The sequence below is a fragment of the Pteropus vampyrus genome, unplaced genomic scaffold (genome assembly GCF_000151845.1).
Source record: "Pteropus vampyrus isolate Shadow unplaced genomic scaffold, Pvam_2.0 Scaffold264, whole genome shotgun sequence".
NCBI lineage: Eukaryota > Metazoa > Chordata > Mammalia > Chiroptera > Pteropodidae > Pteropus > Pteropus vampyrus.
Window position 1 is genome coordinate 887,448 of NW_011889045.1, and position 19,571 is coordinate 907,018.

Genomic DNA, 19,571 nt, shown 5'->3' on the forward strand with positions numbered 1-19,571 from the left:
TTTTTTTTTATTTTTTTACGCCTAAAGCACCCGGTCTTCCTAGGTGGTCTCCCATTCAAGTACTAACCAGGCTCGATCCTGCTTAGCTTCCGAGATCAGACGGGATCGGGCTTGTTCAGGGGGGCGTGGCCGTAGACAATGTAACGTGTCAATGGCAATAACCCTTAGAAAATTATTTCAAACAAAATTTTAATAACACGTATGGCAGGTTTAGCCTATTCCCTAAAATATATAATTAATTTCCTGGATGTAGCATGGAAATTAAATTTATCCTGTCTTCCGAATAATCAGTTTTACTGAAGGTCTATTTAGGCAAATAATTAAACTTTATTTTAACAAGTATTCCTTAAGCGCCTACTGTGTGCGGGTCACTGCGAGAGGAACGGGAATGTGCAGGCCAGCGCGGAAGGCCGTCCAGCTCATGCCCTGCGCGCTGCGACGCGTGGTTTCCGTGCTTTGTACCAGCACAGAACTCACTGGCCATAAAATGTCCTAAAATATCAAAAATTTCTCTTTATTAACTTTAACTTATTGAAATAACTTCCCCCCAAATTATAGTGTTGGGAACCCTTAACCATCCTTAGGTGGAAAATGTTCACTAATATTTAAGGAATAAAAGTATCATTTAGTCATACAACCATATGTTATTAAATGAATTAATAATTTGTCATTTTATCTGTATATTACTTGTTTTGACTGGTCTTCACATTTCGTAATTAATTTTTCAATTTTAAAATCTATTAATCATAGGGACATAGTTTTCTGTTTCCTTCTAAGTCATGATTTGGCCAGGCAGGAAATGATGTACCATTTCACCGGGTGACCTAAGATGAGTCACGACAGATCAGGCCTGACACAATCAGTGGCACCCATGTCAGTATCGGGGGGAGGGGGAGGGCGGCGATGTATCATGATGGATGCCTACGAGCCATAGGACATGTTAGGGCGAAGCTTCGTTGCTTCATCTTTGAACTAAATTAACGGTCCATTTCAACTGGCTGCCAACCAGTTTGCAGTTGCGTACCAGCCTCTCAGCCTCCCAAACTAAGCACAAGGCGCGATATCATATGCCACCTGCAGCCCAAGCGAGCTATGGACACGCGTCTTTGTGGGGCTAGTTTATGGAAACATGCTACGAAGGAAAGATGAGGTTTGGGCATAATTATGATTTTTGAGGATTCTGGGAGCAGAAAATGAACTGAGGATATTATAGCCTGACACGGGTAATTGCACTAACACTGGGGTGATGTCATTTGTGACAGAGGCGGTGTGCTTAGCGCATACAGGCACCACGCCTGCCAGCCTGGCTGGATCGCACCCATTCACCCTCTGATGAGATAAGACAGAAACGTTTCCTGCCGTGTTTCTCACTGGGGTCAGGCTGAGGCCTGGGAAGCAGACATATCAGCTTTAAATGTTTCTTTTAAGGAGTGTTCATGATCAGGACACATATCTGGATATTCATCATTTTCATTTCAAAAGTGTCAATCAAATCTGAAATGTGGGCTCCCAAGGAGAGCTGCAGTTATTTTAGAGAAAACCAAGACTGCTGTGTACTAATCTAGAAAGTTCTCCGAGACCATTGAGGAAGGAGCTGTTGAACCAGGCTTTGAAAGGTGATGAGGATTTGGAAGAAAAGTGAGAAGGGCTCTCCGTGGGGGAAAGAGGGACAGAAACAAGAAGCTAGAGCATAAAGAGCCTGCAGCGAGTGACCACACACGCGTGGGAAGGGCACGGACTGGATTTAGAAGAAGCCGGACAGAACCGAGGGCGCGGATGCATCACGAAGCTTCGCGGTCGTGGAGACACCGAATCTGTCCAGGTTCGTCACTCCGGAAGCTGTTCATTCATTTTCTTGTTCAGCACGATGTGTATCAAGTACCTTGGGAGTGTTGTGAACTCTGTGTCAAAAGTGACAAACATGTGTCCCCTGTCTCTACGAGCCTGAGGTTCTAGTGAGGTCCCATGAAAAAGCCAGATATAAACTTGCACAAGGGACATGTCACTGGAGAGAGGGCCAGCGGGGAGCTGCGGCAGGCCCCAGGGCGGGGGGCTGGAAGAGCAGGCGTGAAGGGCGGGCCGCCCTCGGCACTCACGGTCCCCAGGGATTGGAATGCTGGGGCCTCGGAGGCAAGCGCGGATGACGAAAGAGCGTTTGGGGCTGGGATGGAAAACTCGTATGGGGTTTTATGGCCTGTGTACAGTTGCGCTTTGTTTCCATGGCTTTACTATACAGCTAGGCATCCACACGTGCGTTTGTATATAAGTCTATAAATATATTGTCATATACACATAAGCACATAAACACATGCACGTGTACACATACTCTATGTACGTGTGAATCGACTGTGTTAGTGATAAAATATGAGGGTCTTTTCCCACAGATACGTGTCCGGGATTCTCTAGGTATTCAAGGTGTTGTCATCTCCTTAACCTCACGTTGCTCACACGCAAAGATAAAATTCACCATAAAAATATAGAAAAAATCCGGACACAGGAAGAAGGTGGCCGTGTGCCGGCCAGGAAGGGAGCTCCCTCCAGAACCTGCCCTGCTGGCACCAGCCCCCGACGCTGTGAGAAAGTCAGTTCTTGTGTTCGAGGCACCCGGGCCGCCTGTGGCAGGTGTTTGGCTGTGGTCGCCCGAGCAGACGAGGACAAGTACCTCTTAGGGATGCTGGTTCGAAGGGAGTGGAAATCCCTTCACTTTTGATTCTGGGATTTGTACTGCTGGCTGCTTCCCGCAGCAGCTTCCAGCACAGAGCAGCATCGAAAGACCAGACGGGAGCAGAGTCCCTCCTCGTGGACCTTTTGAAGAGTAAGGGACACTTCTCCAGAAGACCCCCTTTGGACTGTCCCACCTGTCCCACGCCGGACGCCCTCCTTCTAAACTGGCCCCGGTAATGTTCCCGCATGAAGAAATGACGGAATGTAGGAAGAGGCCGGTTTCCGTCATCCATTGTGCCCTGCATTCAGTCAACATTCTTTGAACTGAATTTGAAGAACTTCTACTTTTGTTCTCACATAGAGCATCAGTTCAGGAAAAAAAAAAAAAAAGTCTTTGTGAAGAATATCAACGTTAAAGGAAACATTATGAAGCAAACCACAGTGATCTGGTAGATGGCTGCAGGTAGCCACACCGGAAAGGAGATCAAGCATACTTTGAAGGATGAGATAGTGTTCTCCTTTAATAAAAATTTATATAGCTAAATTATCTTATTTGGAATAATTTAAACGGAATTATATAGAAGTGCCTAGCAAATGGCAGATGCTCCGGAATGTCTTAAGGTGACAAGGAGTAAAGTCTTTGCTGGTGGTGCTCACTTCTTATTGAGTCACCCCAGTAAAACCTTCCCTACGGAACTAGAATTTCGGGGCTGATCGACGTCCTCCATTCTACTGATCAAGAAACAAAACCGAAGAGGCTGCTATGGCTATTTGGTGGAAAAGCCAGAAGTAGAAACCAAGCTGCTTCCTGCCCAGTCCTGTGTTCTTTCCACACTCTTCCAGAAACCTGAGGCCAAGTCTTGTTCTATTTTCATTGGAAGGAGAAACTTAACTGGTAAGACTTACACAAAACACCATGAACGGAATTGTTTAGGTGCAGAAATGTAACTTGAACAAAGAAAAGGCTTGCTCGTCCGTCGTCGGTCAGTTGCGGCTACAGAGAGGTTGACAGTTGACAGAGCTCTTTGACTTTCATCGTCTGATCTGATCTCCAAAACAAGCTCTATGAGGCAAGAAACCACGTAATGCGATAATTTACCGAAGACCCCCAGCTGGTACATGGCAGAGCAGAAACTAGAATAAGATTTGTATTTCTTCAGTTTCTTAAAAAAAATCTACTGTGAGCCCCGTATTAGGTCTCGGAAGCAGAGGATGGGGAAAGAATGGAGGAACCAGCCAGCAAAAATATGTTCACGACAGTTCGATAGGTACGGACGCGAGGAAAATGCAGACGGCAGTAAGAATTTGGGGGAGGCCATCGCCTCGCCCGGAGGCGGGGTTCGGATCAGGAAGTCTGGCCCACGGACCTGGCCTTTCTGTTCAGAGACCAGGCCTTGGTCCCTCACCTAACGAGGGCTCAACGACACTGGGCTTTACACTCCGGTCAGAAAGCTCGTCCTAGAAAAATAACGGGACAATGTTTTGCATCAAGCAAAATGTATTTAAAATAAAGGTCTGTCTTATTTTCTGGGGAAAAAAAAAAAAGGAAAAGAAAAGAGAAAAGAAGGACCAAATCTGCTTGGGAACCCGTTTGTGTCTACTGCCCCAGCAGAGAACCTGCCGTCCTAGAGGGGGTTTGGAAAAGCGTCTCTGGGAGGTCCTGCTGCTCCGTCATGGTGGGCGTGGCTTACTTTTCAACCTAAAATTGTAGTTTTCCACGTTTTGAGTTTTCTCATATCACAATGCAATTTCTAAATCAAACTGAATGATTTAATCACATGCTGTGAATTGGTAGAATTACAGGGCAGATGTATGAAAAGAGAATACTATTACAACCCATAGTTTAAATTGCATCATTTTGTTTGTAGCCAAATTAATACAATTCAGCTATCGCACTAAATATGTACTTGTGATATGATTAGAAATAAATCATCAGCAGCGATACGGTAATGCAGGAAGTTTATGATGGTGGAATTTGGTGAAAATTGAAAAGAGTTAATAATCTGATAAAGTGTGGGCAGAGAGAATTAGAACGATCAGCCACAAATCAACTGCTCCAACCCTGTATTTTAACTTGTCAATTCTACCATTACGATAGTGTCGGAAAGCTAAATTTTGCCTCCAGATATTATGCGTCGTTCACCGTTAATAATGCTCAGCCATCACTTTGGTGACCGGTGTTTTCCATATGTGAATAAGAATGTGTCATAAGGAGCAGAGGAAGTTACACTGAACTGAGCACACATAACACATAACTAAAGGTCTTGGAGCCTATTTGTAAAATTGTATAATGTATGCGACAAATGAGATTTACAAGTTTGTAATATCTCATATCATCATGGGTTCTCTTGAACAATATTTTTAAACGTATGGTGTTAGAAAAATTATTCTAACTTCCTACTAATTTCCTCATATAAAACTCTTGGTTTATTCTTGAAGTAGTCTAGTTAATGGCTTTACAAAATTTACTGCAGCCGAACTACAAAAATAGAGTTTTAAGCATTGCCTGTTACATCGCCGAATGCCATTTAAATGAGTTCTGCATAAATTCTTTCCTTTCGCGATTGATTCATTTTTAAACTAAGTACACTATATACATCCTGATTACCAGAAAACTCAGCAAATCCAAAATTAAATCTTAACAACAATGTCGAGTTTTAACATTTTTGTCCAAGTTTCGACTTCCGCTAGCCACGCTCCCCATACACGGAGAGACATGTACGTATACAAGCGAATGTGTGCAAGGACGTACGCGTGGATATATACTTCTCATATATATTGATATATAAGATATTATTTTACGATTTATATTTATATGTAAATAAGATATGGAAATATATTTGTATATATATACTTGCATATGCCCATATGTAGTTCCAAATATGTTGTTTCTATTCACATATTTATTTTTGTATATGTAAAAATATATGGATAAATATTTCCCTGAATAAATCATGTATCAGGCCACATAATATGTGCCGGGGAAAAAAGCCAAAAAAAAAAAAGTAACGCCTATAGAAGAAGAAAAGGCAAAGGTATAAATAAACGAATAACTGTTTACAGAGAAACACGCATTCGGGAGGGGAGCTGCAAACGCAGCGTGACTCGTGGGGCTGCGTGAACGCGACGCCGACCCGCCGCTTCGCCGTGCACGAAGCAGATGTGCTGCCACCGCCTCTGAGTCTCCCCACGGGGTGCAGGCGGCGCCCCCCGCCCCTCACGCTGCAGGCAGCGATCCAGGGAGATGACGCTATTCACAAAGGAACGCAGAGCTGGTTAAGCGGCGAGAACAAGATCTGAAACCAGTTTTCTGGTTCCAAAGCCTGTAATCTACGTAACTTTGTTCGTAAGTGGAGAAGATGAGAGGATGTACGTCCGCGGCTCTGGGAGAGAAACGGCTCGGGGGATACGGAGGACCGTACAGCGTGCGGTGACAATGGCCTGTTCGCCGGTGGCACTCGCTACCCCTACACTTCAAAGAACCCACGGCAGGTGGATTGTTTCCTCCCATCACGCTTGATCCTCAGTCCCCACCCAAGACGGAGCTACCTTTGTAACAGAAGAAACATCAGTGACTATTATCGTAATGCTAATATTTGTCATATTAACATTAACAAAAACTAAACCCTCATTTAAAAAGTGTTTATGTTACATAACAATTAGATCAACCCTCGTGACCAAATGAAGACTTTATTTCCGTCCATTTATTTGATACGGAAATAGGTCTCCTGTGTTTGTTTTCATTTTATCTAATTATTGTTCAGGGTTTACACAGGAAATAAAATTTCCCGATTAACTTCTAGAAATATCGTGCCAAATTTATGGCCAACAGATTATATGTCATATATTTCCCTGTGTTACTTTGGTCTTTGTTCTTCATTGCGTTAGACTTTTAACTTTGATCTTTAAAGCATAAGAAGAATTCATGTATCCTGGTCCCATCTTCAGATTTTCTCCTCTTAAGACTGGAATATCAAACATTCAATAAGCACGTGTTATCTGCCCTCTCTCCCATCTCCATTGGTCTATTCATACTAAGCGATAGGTGCATTCTGTGGAAATGTTTCTGGAGACTTCTTTCGAAGAAAACCATTGAACTGAAAACACTCACGTGGAGATGCTGGCTGCTCAGCCACAAATCAGTTCAGTGCAGATGGTCAGTTCCAGTGCTCGAAAGAGAAGCAGCTCCACGCCCCAGCATACGAGCAAGAGAGAACCAGGGCGAAGAGCTGATCTGCCATGTGGACTTCTCCGGGCGAGGTGACTGCCTCTGCTAACGTGTCCTTTTTAACTGGCCAGCACATCGGTTACCCTGTAATCAGCGGGCTTATAAAATGGTTCTGTTCACCAGCATCCGGCTTTCCCGTGATGAAAGGTTTCCTGTTTTGGCAGGAAAGCCCAGCGGAGGCGGAGGCAGGGCATTCTCTGCCCCTGCTCCGAGAGTCAGAGCTTTCTTCAAACTGCGTTTTCAGGCTCCCTCCCTCCTCATCTCGCGGAGGGGTCAGATGCACTGGGGAAGCCTCAGCTGTCCGGCTACACGAAGAAAAGATACAGGATCGGTCGACGAGGTCACTGTCAGAGCACCGGATAAGCTTGAGCACGGAGAAGCATTACAAAAATATAGCGATAGGTAATGCACACTTATACTGAAGGGTAAGCACTTTTTAATACAGCTTGTCTGGCAATTAAAATATAAATATCACCGAGACTAAGTTCTAACTGTTTCCCTGTGGTTTTTGCTGTCGATGGTCATGAAACCCAAAGCCCACTGAAAAGTCATAAGAAAATGACCATCATCTTTTCGGAACGACAGAAAGATAATAAGAAAATTAACTAGAAAAAAAAAAAAACTATGCAAAGAAAGGCATAAAAACAAGTGAATGGGGCAGAAGTTCTCTGAAATCATCAAGCTGAACTGAAAATTCAGAATAATTCTGGACCATTCGTCCCCGTCATTCAAGTCACTCTATGATTTCCTTATGGAAGCTGTAGATTTGGCGGCTTGAGGGGGGTTGAGATTTGTGACCAGATATGCAGACATTTGTCCCCTGTTTTCCTACATTTTTACATGACCCAAGACTCTTTTGCAAAATGATGATAAAAACTGCCTTGTACATAGTAGGTACTAATGAAGGGAAATTATTGCTGGTATTTTTATATGTGTGTTGAGTTTTTTTTTTTTTTTTTCTTTAACTCTCAGGTGTCTATACCTTCAGGTCACTCCTTCTTCCTCAAGCTTTATGTTCCTAATACTTAAAAATGGTAAAACGGTCCATGCGCACGCCCCCAGTGGGACCCGCGGCCTCACACCTCCTGATCTTCCACACCATGAAGCAGTGCAGTAGAAAGACTTATGTTTTAGGTAAAATATCTATATATGTATATATATATTAGAGTGACAGCTTAGGACTGGGGTGACATCCGGCAGGACACTGAACCACGTAACCAGGTCACTGTAACATTCAAGTCATGTCGGGGATGCAAAAATATTTGTATAAGTATAAAGGATTATTTTCCAATTTCCATTTAGAAATATTGCTGAATTCAGGTAATTAAGAATAGCTTGGGAACATGTACTGATAGAATCCAATCAGTTCGAGTATCCATTAATTATATAAACTTTATCTTAAAAATAAAGCGTCTCCACAGAAGTGATTACCTCCCCCGTAAAGCACTTAGGTGCCACTTCTTGAGTGTTTCCATGGCAATTTAATTTTGAAATCTCATACTATGCGATAAAATATTCTAGATAATAAACTTTTCTCATATTCCATGCACACCGTACATGCATTATTCAATCTGTAACAGTCATATGCAAATAAAACTCAGGTCATCATTGAAATTCCCAGGTAATCAAGGCTACAGGGTCTCATGAAACCCTGGCCATTCCGAAAAATAGGTAAGTTCCCATAACTCAATAGAAAGTTGTATTTTGAGAGGGGAAATGATAAAACCATTTTTTTTCCTGAGAAAAAGCTATATCGGTCATAGTTATATCTCCAGCAAAAGGGATGTTCTTGTGTGATACTGACATTGTCCCTCCTGACACTCGCTCCAGCAATAAGGTGTGTAAAACTACATAAAGTGTAAAGCAAACAAAGGGCCGCAAACCCAGTCATCCTGTGACACGTGCACACACTACCCCCGCCACCCCAGGAGCGGCTGTCTCAGCTGCGAGGTACGCCCGGTATTTTGAAAGAATCAAGTTCACAAAATGAAATCCTACCATTTACAATGACGTGGATGGACCTAGAGGTTCTTATGCTGAGTGAAATAAGTCAGACAGAGAAAGACAGATACCATGTGATTTCACTTATATGCAGAATCTAAAGAACAAAAAGAACCAATTAATCAAAAACAGACACGAATATAGCGGACGATCTGGTGATGGCCAGAAGGGCGGGGCTGGGGGCCTGGGAGAATGGGGAGAAGGGTTAAAGGAGTACAAAGCAGTAGCTGATAGATTAGCACGGGGATGGGGTGCACGGCACAGGGAATGCGGTCCGCACTGACGCGTGGGCGAGGTGGAGAGCAGAGGAGAGAGGAGCAATTGGGGGATCATTTTATAAACGATACAAATGTCTAACGAAGGCACTGTATACTTGAAACGAATTTAAATAAATTTATTTTAAAAAAGGAATCACGTTGAGTAAAGTGTCTCAAAAAGCGCATGTAAAATAAAAACAGGTGCCACCTAACAATGACTTCTGACGACATCACACTTTTACCACAATTACTCTTTCTCTTCCTGTTCCCCTTTCTTCCTTTATTTATGGGGCAAACATGACGACTTTCGAATACTCTTATCTTCCCTTTTCTCAAGGCGAACACTGCGATCCTTTAAACTTGCCTACGTGTCAACGTACTCCAGGAAAGTAAAACAAAGCGGTGCGAGACGTGGGGTGGTTTCTGACTTATTTTCACCCTACCAGTTGCTAAACAGAGAACCAGGTTATCATTCGTGCTGTATTATAAGGCAGATGCTACTGAATCGTAAACGCTGTCGGCAGTCACGATCATAGGCTCATTTTTAGTGAAGAGATGAGGTGTGTTCATGGCTGAATTCATCCTCAATTTCCTCTGATAGCTTGATGACTTTTTTTTAAAATTCATATTCTATATGAATTCAAAAGGAATTAAGAAATGGACATAGTCAAAATTAAGTGGATTGTAACTGAATCAAGACGTTTCACATTTTCGTGGGCTGGGGCTTACTAGGCAATTAACCTGCTTCTGGTGTAACAAACTATTTGTAGGAAAAATAGGCATTAGAAGGATTAAGATCAAAGTTATTTCTGACAATGTGCAAAGATAAAAAAATAAAGATGATTGACAGAGTTTGCCCACAGTTTTCAGTGAAAATTTAATCAACTGTATAAAATTTCCTACATGTAAACTTTCCTCGGAATAATTTAATATTTATATAAATAATGATGTTTTTACCTCTGGATGTGTCAATCAAGTCTTTCCAGAACACATTCCTCAGTTCGATGAAACCACATGTACTTTATCTTCACCATAATTTTTGCTTTCATTAGATTCAGTCTCTTCCACTCTATCTTATTTTAATTTGAAGAAATGCACCTTCTGTAACTAATACGTTGTGTCGTAATTAATTTATTCTGACTCGTCTCCAATGACCCTGTCTGGCAATCATTTGGTGAATTCGGTAATTAATTCTATTTCATTGTATCCCGTTTTTATTTTGTCACTGTGTCTGTGAAATGCATTTTCGCTGCTCTGTCCAGTAAACTTACTGTAAGTGATGTCTTGATGGAGCATAAATGCTTGTGTCAGATGGGAGCATTCGACGTTTTATGTAGCAATCATAGTAATTTCTGGTTTACGTAGGATTCGTTGAACTCTAGGCTCTTATTAGGTTTAATCTACATGTTTAATTTATTCAATAGTCTAACCTTCATGCCTATGGTTTTCAATGTTGGATTTTTTTGGAAATAAATAAAAATGACTCTTAACCCCTTTCACCAAATTGTAGGGGTTTTTTTTTAATGACTTATTTTCAATGATTTTAAGAATATTAAATTTACAAGTATTCTTCTCTACAAGAGTGACTGAGAAAAAAATCAAATTATTTCACCCCATTGTCTTACTTTTCTGCTGCATAATAAATTTATCCATCTCTCTCTGTATTTTGGATTTAAATCCAAATCCATTAAATGTTTATATATTTTTCCCCCAAACAAAATTTCTTTTCTCTAAATGGCTTCTGGCATATTCTATGACCATTGGTTGTGGAATGGGTCACTTTAAGGAACCATTTATCACAGATAACTCCCCAAATATGGAAGAGAAAGTGCGGGGCAGTGGTTAGCAGCTGATCCCATATTTACTTAGTGAATGCGTGACCTTAGGCCTATTACCCAAATGATCTTAACCTTAGTTTGCTTTCTTACTGGTAAAATGGGGTGCCTGGGATAACTAAGGATTCAATAGCATAAGTGGGGGTGTGAAGTACTTGTCCCACAGCAAAATCACTCATGGAGGACCGGCCAGTCTTCATAGTGGCTGACTCTGTAAAACACAGGGACGATCCAATGTCTGTCCACTCAGAGGCTACCACTGACCTCCGATGCTGCATCAAACACGGTGCACTCGGCTCTCGGTGTTAACTATAATGATGATAGGGGCATCGACATATTAATCGATTTTTATGGGGTGAGGATTAATATGATGGAATATGGATACTACATAACTGATCTGAAGCAGAAGTCTGCCCACGTGGTCATGGTGGCGATGGTGGCAGTGACAGCATCGTGGAAGTGGTGACTGTCCATGTTAAACAGGGGAAGAGTGACTAGCAAAGGTTAAACATCAATAAAGTCCGAGAGAGGAAAGAGGAATTCTTATCCGAATGAAACTTTCGAAATCAAAATAGAATCTTGCCATGCAAAGAAAGAGCAAAGTGCATTCGAAGTAAAGGAAATCACACAAATCAGGGCACATGCGTGTGTGCTCACACACACACACACACACACGATAAACGGGAAATCATAATGGATGTCTATAGATATCTATCTTTGAACCAAGGGGGTTAATAGATTTCTTGATCTGTCACATAAAGCGGCCAGGGAAGAGGGTAGAAATGGGAACGAGATGGTGGAGAGAATAAGGAATAATTGCCTGGGACCCACGTCAGTTTGAAACGACACTTACTGTTGCTTGTGTGTGAGGTAGATAAATAAAACGAAGGGTACACTCCGTTTCGATTTATCGAGAACAACGATTAAGTCTCTGAGCCGTCTAAGCTGATGCGGTTCTGGGAAGAGAAGTTCCACGATTAGAAAGAACTGCTCTTCTTGTTTAAGGTGCAGAATGGTTTTTAAAAAGATGATCAGTTCGCCTCGTCCCGCCCAAAGTATGTTGAGAGTGAAAGCACGTTCTATTAATAATGAATCCAAGGAAACTCTCTCAAACGCGGCAGTCTGCTTAGTTTCCAGGGAAGTAAGTGATGAGGGGTGTGCGTGTGTGTGTGTGTGTGTGTGTGTGTGTGTGTGTGTGTGTGTAAAAGGAGTCTCATAACAAAAGTGACAATTTCTCCTTATGCCTTTTTATCCAAAGAAATAACAGCGGACATCATGGCATCGCTTGGAATAATACTTATGGAACTTGTCACTCAAAGACTAAAGCCAGCGACGGTGATAATTACTATTTTAATGCACTTACTGGAAATGGCCAGGTATATAGCCTATATTTAAGAAACGATCGGTGTTTTCGAGTGAAATAATGTCATTGTAATAGACTATTGTCACAGGGTAATGGGCTTTTACTGCCACATAAATGCTAATGCGAAGAAGCTGAGGCATTTATAGGAAATGAAAGTTGGGGGTAATCGAAGAATTTATTTTGAAAGCAAGAGATGCTGAACACGCCACGTTTGTGACACTTAAGTTGGGTATCACTTCTGAAGTCAAATCTCTTGGCAGTCCCTTCCCTCCCCTTTGAAAACTTGCATAAGTACATAAACCGACGAAAACGCAAATCAGTGTGTGTGCGTTAGGAACACAACGATTTTCTACCTGAAAAAAGTGGAAGGCAGGTGAGGAGCAGTGATGGTTTTTTTCCTACAAGTGCCGCTGGCCATGCAAAGGGGGTGACGCCGAAGGCAATGCTCCGGGTCCCTGTCCCCTCGGACGGCCCCTCTCTCTGGCATAGCTACTCCTCCTATGGATTCTGTTCTTCCTCGTCGCTCCTTGATCACGGCCCCGTGACCAGACCCGAGAGGTGGTTGTGTTTTCGGTACAGGTGCTCGCTACTTGGTTCCGAATCACCTAGTTCACATGTGCGATCAAACCCTCTCAACCACTGTGACCTCTATGTCATCAGCGCCAGTCTGCACATAAGAAAAACAAGATCTTAGAGAACATACAGAATGTTCCCCAGTTCCGGGAGCGTGTGACGGACCCCTTTGTTCTGTCTGTGGTCTTCCTATGTCTATATGATGGTGAGTAAGGAAATCGAAATGCTTGGCTGTTTCCCATCAACTGCATTCATATCCTTGCTTTTACTGATACTCAGTAGACTAATAACAGGAAAGGTTTTCAATTCCATGAACCAGGAATATCCTGGTCTTCAAGGATAAAGCATCTCAATGAGCTAGGATAATTTTAGAGGATGAAGAAAATATCGATACCAGCAAAGGTTCACTCCCATGTAATTTATGGAATTGAAAAGCTTAGAAGTTACCTGCATTTATTTTTGTAACCCAAATCAATTTCGGGACGAATATTTGCTTCGTCACTCACGTTTCGAGCAGAGAGATCGCAATGACTTTTACTTTGTCTTAACTCAGACTGGATAACACACAAACCGATAACACGCCAAGTACAGCATTGCTTGGGATGGTTTTCTCAGCTTCAAAGCTGGCTGGGTGAGGAGAAGAACACTAGAGAAATTATTTTTCCTTTCCGTAAACCTCTCCAGTCAGGTAAAAATGAGGAGCACTTAAGAAGAGCGGAATATTTTTCAAAATACTCTAAAACTTTTCCACCAAGGCTCCTAGGCCCTCCGTTGTCCAACGTATCGAAGCTTTAATTATCAATGGAAACATGCGAAGCATTTCTTTTGAGGTGCCTGGGGCTCAGGGAGATTGACCAGCTAAGTCAACGGGGGTCACCGACATATGCTTTTACCGTGATTTACTGAAAAACTGCCACTGAGCACGTTTGTTTTAATAATCTGCAGTTCCACAGAAAATGTGTTTTACTCTAGTGTTTTTGTTATTTTTCCAAATGTGTTGTTTTGTTTTTCCCTCTTCAAGACTGACGATCTGAGCTTGTGCTTGGATCTCCTGAATAATTTTACAGTAACCTACAGGTAAAAAACTATTCAAATTCTGGATTTATTTGCCCTCCGGTACTTAATATCTTTCTGCCTTCCTCAAACAACTGTTTGAAACACAAAATAATAGCAAATGATACGCTTGTGAATTTAAAAGTATGGGGATAAAAATACAGAATTTTAACACACACAGTATTAAACTTTGTATCATAAAAAATACATTAAATATTTAAGAGAATCAAAAACAGCATATTGGTTTTTTGTTTGTTTGTTTTGGTCGTTTGTGTTGTATAAATAAAATATACTTCAGCTTTTTTGGCAAAAATCACACGAAGTTGAATTTTCAACATGGCAAGTTATCCCATAAGGCAATAATGCAGTCATGAATCCAGAGCTCACTTAAGTGTATTGAAAGCAGAACCATTGTCACTTAATGATCGCCATGCTAAGTCAATACCATTGGGTGAAAAATGAGCTCCATACACCCTGTGTTTTTGTTAACTTTGAAGGACATGATGTCGACAAATTCGTCTCTTCCCGCAGACGCAAGAAAACGAGACAGCACAAGCCCAACCGCTAGCCCCAGTGTGGAAAGGTACATGATCTTCTCACGGTTGCTCGAGGGGATTATGAAGAAGCTGAGGTACAAAGGCAAGCAACTTGACATGTAATCTTTTCTCAGTCAAAACCCCAGAGGAAGTGACATCTCTGTCCATTGTGTTCTTTTTGTCTTGGACTCTGACCCGCTAAGCACCTGTTGTCCCTTTACGAACCGAGCCATTCCCTACTCTCCTGAGATACGCAAAAACTCTGGACTGTCCGGTCTGCCGCCTTTCCTTCAGAATTTCCCACCTGGAGGTTCTTTCTGAGAGCCAAGCTCGTTACCTGGGCTCCCTGGCCGGGGTTTGGTAATACAGAGTCGAGCCAACGTGGCTTAGACCCTAACTCTGCTGCTGGTGGGTAAGTTACCTACACGCCTCGTGCCTCCGGTTTCTCAGCCCTCAAATTAGACAGAAACGCTTGCTTAGCAGGGCTGCTGTGCAGATCGACTGAAGCCACAGTTGGAAAACGCTTGCCAAGCACCTGGTTCAGAATAACAGCAAACATGTGTTGTATGCCGACCATCTTGTTCTCAGGCTATTCTAAAAGGTTAATTAATCAGCCCAAAGCCAGGGAGCTGGTAATTTATAGCCGATAAAATCTTAATCTGACTGTGGAATTCACAAGCTTTCCTGTTACGTTACTCCCACACATAATGATTTCTCAAAAACGCGCCATTAATTATTTTCATCGGAGTTGCATTGTGATACCGGTAACTAACGATAGCTTAATAAGTTCCCCTTCTCCACGAACATTTGAAGTTAATCAAGGGGTGACTAGTAGTTAGAACGTGGGCCTCATCTTTCTGGTTTATGGCTGATGTTGCCTATTGAGACCCAAGTCCAATGTAACTTCTCCCTTACGTGTTTTAACAAAGATTTCTCAACTTGGTTAGAGAAAACCTTTGTCCAATACAGTGTTTGCTTGAATTTTTTTCAGTTGAGGAGTTTGTTTTCCAACGTTCACTCATAAGCTCTAGGCCACTGAGCTCATATGTTAATTTATTTTCATTTAATTGACAGCTCTGTCTTTAACACTGACCGTGGGCACTGCTCTGTGCTAAGAGCAGGTGGGGTGGAGATGCCGAGGGGAGCAGGTCGCCAATTTTAGTGCAAAGCAAGTTGCAGCTCAGCCGCAGAAACTCGCTTTACGGAGCCGGTATTAGGAACAGCTCCGACAGCGTGACATACAGTGGTATCTTTGTCTTGGGGACAAGGGACGGGTCAGAGTGGCACAAAGGGATCTCCCCGGAACCGGTCCTTCAAGCCGATGCCGTCACTGTCCCGCTGGAGGCTGCCTGGTGGAAAGTGAAAACCCATAGGAAACTATGCGCTGATCAACGTGTGTGACAGCCCGTCTTCCTGTGCCCCGTGACACGCGGCATCCACCCCGCACGCCCCGGTCTCATCCGAGGGCTGTGATTTACACGTGCGCATGTCCTTCTTAGCCGGGGGAAGCTGTGTGCTGAAGGTGGGCTCTGAGCCAGCCCTAACCAACTGGGCAGCGCAGCACACAATGGCTCCTCCCGGTGGGATTGTAGGAACGGCTTCCGGGGTGTCGCCCTCTGCCGGACGCTCACCTGAACCACACTCGGGAAGGAAGACACCTGGAACGCTGCTGTTGCCTCTCTCGTGTCTACTCCCTTCCCTGCCAGCGTCTATCGGAGCCCCGGGCATATTGCAGGTAGCTGATGGCCACTGTAAGAGTCGCACTCAGCCAGAACTGATTGTAGAAGAACCGAATTTGTGTTTTTATGGAAACGTTCATTAGTTACGTGAGACCTATCTTTGCGTTAGATTTTCTGATGCGAGGATGAAGAGGTTACTGCCCCTGACAACTTACTACAAACAGAGCAGAGTACTGTGTGGAAGGAACATAATCAGGCTGTATACAGTGAGTGTCTAGAGAGACAGAAAGATACATGATAGACAGGGGGAGAGAGAGAGAGAGACAGACAGAGAGAGACAGAGAGAGACAGAGACAGAGAGAGACAGACAGAGAGAGAGACAGAGACAGAGAGAGAGAGACAGAGAGAGACAGAGAGAGAGAGAGACAGAGACAGAGAGAGAGAGACAGAGAGAGACAGAGAGAGAGACAGAGAGAAGAGACAGAGAGAGAGAGACAGAGAGGGCGCGCGGGCCATGATTCGATAGCGATCGGCTCGCACTGACAGTGGGTCCCAGAGAAAAGCGGGCTTCTTGCCGCAGACAGCAGCGCGCCCCGCCCGCGCCCCTGCGCCTTCGCTCACTCGAAATGCTGGCTTTGCTTCCTCAGAACGGACGCCCCCAGTCCTTGCAGTGAGCCCAGCGGACTCGACTTGGAGATGGGTGTGGGATGAGGAGGAGGAGGAGAGGGACGGGGATTAGATGGCCGGAGAGTTCCAAATAAATAAATAAATATAAGAAAAGAAACCTCCGGCACAGAGCCCAATGCAGTCTGGGTGAAGCCCTCCTGTCACCCAGAAGCTCCTGCTGCGCGCCGGGTCGGAGCCGCTCAGTGGCAGATGTGGAGCCTCCCAGCCCCCCGGGGCCGTGGGCAGCGGGAGGAACACAGCAATGTGCCCTTCACGTCAACTCCGAACGTGGAGTCAGAAAGTGGGGGCTGTGCTTCCCGCTGTGCCTGCGCCTCACATAGAGGGGAGCTGTCAAACCGTCATCACGGCACCTGCTACCCCACCGACAGACACTCGGATCTGAAGAACACGGCCCTTCGCAGGCGCCGCCTCACGTCCCACGTCGGGTTCCCACCATCGCTCTAGACCCTCGTCGATGGTCGCAGCTCCCTTTAACCAGCCTCCTTACGATTAACGATGAGAAAATCACAGCTGTCACCAGCCGAGCCCCCAACACGACAATGTGGAGGGAGAGCCTACTGCACGCCAAGCATTTCACATGCATCATCTTATGGGACTTATGTAAAAACTCTGTGCATTTCATTAAACTTCCTTTCTGTGGTCGAAGAAAAAGGGTCTCAAAGGGTAAAAGATCCTGCAGCGTAGGGTTTAACCCGAGGCCGCCTGAACCCGGCCACCTTGGGAGGCTCCACTCCTGCTCTCTGGAGTGGAGGGGTCTGATGGCGGTGGCATCCACGAGGCGGCGGGGGCAGCTGGCGGTCCTGGCTTGGGGGCTGCAGGCGGGTCGTGGGCGAGGTCGCTGCACAAGGCGCTGAGCTGCCACCGGCTCCGCCTCCCGCCCGCCTCACGCCCAGACGAGGCAGCCCGCTGTCCCCCGAGAGTCTACGGGAGAGGGAGGCCAGGCCAGACTCGGCTGCTGTCTCCGTCTGCCTTCGAAAGCCAGGAGTGCCCTGCTCGCTGACCCGGCCTGTCCCCTGCTTGCCTCGTGCCTCAGTCACATCGGCAAGCACACGTGGAGCACCGGCGTGTGTCGGGGACGTGCAGTGGGAGCTGGCGTGGGTGGGGAGGAGAGTCGCATGGTTCCCAGCCACCAGGAACGGCCCTGCCCCACCTCCTGGACGGGCGTCCGGTCCTGGGACCCGCGGGGGATGGGACAGGGCCATCTGAGAGTGGGGACAGCGCAGCACCAGCGGAAAACTGGGAGGCGCTTAACTTCCGCTGAGGACGAGGCCGGTTTTAGTCAGAGCTAGCGTGGCCATGAGGAAGAGCGGGGACAGTCACCTAAAGAAGTCAGGGGACTTATCCAGGCAGAAGGTGCCGGAGAATCACAGGAGTCTCCCAACTTCGGGGAAAGGGTGGCCGTTTGCTCGGAGGGAAACGCATGGACAGTCAAGGCTCCCTGAGCGGACGGCGTGGGCCGAACGGCACTGCTACGTGCTCTCGTGAATGGGCCACAATTACGTCCGTTTCGCTGACAAGCGATTCAAGCACGGCAGGGCCACCTAACTGGGCAGGTCACAAGGATATAACGCACGGGCCCGGCGAACCCAACCACGTGTCATCAGAGCCCAGCCACGTGACCTCTGGGACAGACACCAGTGCGTCTGAGTGGGGGCGCGTGAGAGGAGAGGGAATTGCTAGACATCGGGCAGCTCAGAGCTTCTTTTGCAAGCACCGTAGGCTCAGTTCCTCCAGAAAGTTCTATTCTGATCTCAATGCAGCTCAGAGCTTCTTTTGCAAGCACCGTAGGCTCAGTTCCTCCAGAAAGTTCTATTCTGATCTCGGAGAGGAAATTCCTGGCCTGTCTGGGTCAAAATCTCTGATTAAAATCACTGGGCTTACCCTCCTCACTTGAGGAAACTTCAGATGGAAAGTATATGGTTCTCTCCAATTCTTCTTTAAATATGTATGTGGATTTTCCTGCATTTGTCATTATAGGAGTAGAATTGAAACCCACTAAATTTAGCTATCCACGGTAGAGAAGTTGTTATGGCGACCTGCTTGTCCCGTTGCAAATGGAGTGTACGATGATCGAAAGCAAAGACGCACCGTGGACAGAAGCGGATAGAGTGAGCGTCACTGAGGACGGGGAGCCGTCAGTCAGCGCCCCGCGGGAGGCAGGCAACGTTGATAAATATGGAAAGCGACTCCTGATGGACACGGGCTGCCGTCGGTTGGCCAGGCATGATCCCACAAAAGGATCTACCAGCTGACGAGAAAGGAGCCTTCTGTCCCGCGCCCTAGTGGGGTCTCCACGCGCCAACAGTAAAGGCGACTGGACCGGTGTCTGGCTGTTTATGGCGCTTTCCGCCCGCAGCAGCCACCGACTTCTCTCCAGAGTCTGCCTTTGGCCCCCGTTTTTAGGAAAACAATAGCTCCGGGATGCAGTATTGCATTTAGCCAGTAGGTGCCACCATCAACCACATGATTTTAAAATTTGAATCCTAGAGAGTTCTTTTTTTTAAAGAATGATTTTTGTTTCTTGTTTATGCAAATGTTATAAGGCACTGATTACTTTTATACACATCTAAGTCATACAGATAATACAAGGATGAGATGAGGTCGGGTTCGAATCCATATTTCAGAGAATAGTAAGGATTCGAATGTGGTAAAGACAGGGAAGGAAGAAATGATTGGAAAGTAGGAAGTGACGCGT

The 19,571-nt window shown here is 45.0% G+C and overlaps 1 protein-coding gene and 1 pseudogene across 1 annotated transcript in view; both read right to left on the reverse strand.

The window, feature by feature from the left end:
• Positions 1-19,571, reverse strand: part of LOC111729502 (CUB and sushi domain-containing protein 1-like) — a 920,340-nt gene that overhangs the window by 881,289 nt on the left and 19,480 nt on the right. The window lies entirely within an intron of this gene.
• LOC111729504 lies at positions 19-137 on the reverse strand (annotated as a pseudogene).